Genomic DNA, 443 nt, shown 5'->3' with positions numbered 1-443 from the left:
CAAAGAAAATGAAAGCCGTCAAACTATGGCATCGTTTGCCATTCTAAGATGCACACTTATGAAAAAAACGAGATCATTTTGACCAAGTTTTGGGTTCAAAATTTTGAAATTCAAGTGCGAGATAGCCGGCCAATGAGACGCGAGGAACCGCTTTCACGGGGATCACCAATTTGGACGCAATCTGAGCCATCCATCACACATCCATCCAACGGTGGAGCTTCTCCCGAGAATCACAAACCCTAACCCACCCACCCACCCTCCCCCCGACCCCCGCCCGCCGCCACCCCCACTCACCCAGTCCCCCTCCCCTCGGTCCCCCAGATCCATCCTCTCCTCTCCCACAACCCCAAACCCGGCCCCGCCGCCGATCTCCACTCCCCCAAACCAAGCCCCAGCCCCACCGGCGACCTCCGCCTTCCGCTCCACCCTCTTCTTCTCTCCAT

The sequence above is a fragment of the Triticum aestivum genome, chromosome 2B (genome assembly GCF_018294505.1).
Source record: "Triticum aestivum cultivar Chinese Spring chromosome 2B, IWGSC CS RefSeq v2.1, whole genome shotgun sequence".
In the NCBI taxonomy this organism is placed as follows: domain Eukaryota; kingdom Viridiplantae; phylum Streptophyta; class Magnoliopsida; order Poales; family Poaceae; genus Triticum; species Triticum aestivum.
The sequence above is the reverse complement of the archived record's forward strand: the minus strand, read 5'-3'. Positions refer to the sequence as shown.